Source organism: Rousettus aegyptiacus, unplaced genomic scaffold (assembly GCF_014176215.1).
Source record: "Rousettus aegyptiacus isolate mRouAeg1 unplaced genomic scaffold, mRouAeg1.p scaffold_m13_p_12, whole genome shotgun sequence".
Taxonomy (NCBI): Eukaryota; Metazoa; Chordata; class Mammalia; order Chiroptera; family Pteropodidae; genus Rousettus; species Rousettus aegyptiacus.
Window position 1 is genome coordinate 68,544,497 of NW_023416287.1, and position 2,864 is coordinate 68,547,360.

The following is a 2,864-nucleotide window of genomic DNA, read 5'->3' on the forward strand; positions in this document are numbered from 1 at the left end:
TGCTGGGTAGCATTCCATTTTGTAAATACACTATAAATTTTTTCTTGAATACTTTTCTCTTAATTTTTTCTCTGATGACAGACATGGAGGTTGTTTCTAGTTTTTGGCCATTATACACAGTGCTTCAGTGAACATTCCTGCAAGTTCCTCCACCTATTTATTTATTTTATAAATATTTATGAGCACTTCTCTGTGTCTGGAATTCTTCTGGTCACTGGGGATTCAAAATGAACATGTTGCTATACACAGAGAACTCAAACTCTAGTGGGAAAATGGACATACAAATATAACTCACAAATATGTTATAAGAAGAGTTACTAGGTTAGTACTGAAATTGAAGTATGTACAGAGGAACAGGAATAAGGCCCAGGTTCTGCTTCATAAATCAGAGGATACTTTGTAGAGAAGGGTTGAAAGAGGCAAAAATATTCCATCTCAAGCTTCTATACTACAGTGTGGAGACTGTTTAGCAAACAATTTCCTAGGCCTCCCCCTTAGCGGTTCTCATCTTGTAGGTCAGAACCCACTTTTAAAACAATAAGATACTGATGCAGGTGGTCTTACTATCATACCTTGAAGCCAGCTGATACCTTCATTCTCCACATCAACAGCAATATTTAATGTACAAAGTAAGGGCATGCAATAAAGTCTTACAAAAAACTGCTTAAATTCTTCATTAAAAATGTATATTTTAGGCTAAGCTTGGATTTGAAAACAAAATCTCTATGTCAGGACACATTTTGTATTTGACTCAAGTGTAAGAGTTAGAGCTACTATTAAGGGAATCACTGTAAATAAATTTCATTACACGGAAATGTTCAGTCACTCACACTGGGGATACAGGAAGAAAGACTGGGTACTTTTCGATTTTCTTTCCACATAGCCAGAGAAAAACTCTAAGATGACTTTCTGATGGGAGAACAAAGTTCTTCGTATTTCCCCAATGTGGAAGAAAACTACATGTATTTCTGTCTTTTTTCTGTCTTTCCATATGAAGGAGCAGCAGCGAAGCTAAAACCAGGAAGTAAAAGTCATACGCCATCTTTTCAGTTCCATGCTATTCCAGTAATAATTTTTCTTCAGCTGATAGGATGAGGGAGTTAATCACAGAGTCAAGAACCCAGACCTACTTTGTATTTGGAAAGAAAAATTCTGGACTCTATTTTTCCGAGCAGTTTCTCAAGGAGTGATCCAGACCAACAGTATTGACATCGTCAGGAATCTTATCAGAGCTCTGGATGAGGCCTAGCAATCTGCTTTGATCATGTATTGCTGAAGTTTGCAACCAAGTAAGTTGAAGTGCTATTGGCCTTCAAGAAGTATGAGTCCATAGAGGAGGAAGTGGGGGTGGGAGTGTTTCAAATAAGGAAGCAGGGGTGAAAATTAAACATTTACTTTTGAAGGCATGAAATGTGAAGAATAAATAAATAAATAAATAAATGTAACAGAAAACAAGATCAATAGAAAATTGCTATGTATATGTTTTTCTTTAAAGTTTGTTTTCAAAGAACATCTAATCCATTAATGTTTATATTTTGTTGGTTTTAATTAAAATACATTTTTATTAAAAATTTGAAAGTTCCCTATCTCAAATACATGATAGAAGACTATGGATGTTTTGTTTTGTTTTTTCTTTGTGATCCCTAAGAGCTTTTCCTCTTCTTTTTGTATTTTCCAAATTGGATTTATTCTTATTTATCAAATTGCCATAATCGGAAATGAAATGGTCTCTATCACTCTAATAGAAGCAAGGTACATTAGTTGACATCCTCACTCTTTTTCCCATCGATCCCCCCACTTTTCTCACAATTAACGCACATTGCAATTTCCACCACCAACTATTATATCAAAATTATTATTTTTTTACTTTAGTTTCTTTTCTACCATGTTATAAAGTGTGAATTTTACTATAATTAGATTTAAACCTATGATTTGATTGTTTCAATGTTTACTGATGATCTCCTCACACACACTTCTCCAATAGCTAGTTTTTCACATTGAGTTATCTCTTGTGATTAAAATTTGTTTGTTCAACTTTATTTTGCCCCTGTCGTTGGTTCCTTCTGGCAAGCTCCCTAAATTATCAGTTGTTAAAAAGTGGGCATGTGTGATATGTTTCCAGATACTTGCTGTATCTGACCATGTCTATTGCTATCAAACTAAAAATAAAAACTTTAATGAGTTTAGATTTTTTTTTCTTGCATTCTTTCTATGTAAGTATGTAGGCAGGTAGATATCTATCACTTATTTGTCTATTTATCTATCATTTCTCTATCCACATAGAAATAATCTGTAATTACATACTAACCTATGTATTGTTAAACTGTAATTTTTCCTGCTAAATTATGAAGGCCATGAGGTCAGGTATGTTCCAATTTTCACAGAAACTTTCAAGGATTTTATCAATGAAGAGGAAAAAAAGGCATTGACAGAAGGAAGAAGACATGCAACTCAGGAAGATGGAAGATATCACTCATGTTTGTTCACTAATGGACATTTGCTGTAAAAATAGAGCAAAGAGAAAGGAGGTGTAAGGTTAAAGGGATAGTTACGGAAAGCAAAGTCCTTGAGGAGTCAAAGAAGGTAGGAGAGGAATAATATAAGGGTTTTCTGAGGTAGGAGAGAAACTGGTTCGTTCGTTGTATCAAAAGAGATGGTAGGGCATATTGAGACAGGTGAAGACCGGGTGGTGAAATTGTAGGCGGGAAGGTAAAATGCTTCTGTTCTGACTGCTCCTATTTTATCAGTAAAATAAGAGGCAGCAGAGTGATTCAGAGGAGAGGTATTAAAAATGATTTTGAAAAGGAATGAAATAATGACTTGGCAACTAGAGGAATTAGCTGATAGAGGGAAATGTAACACAG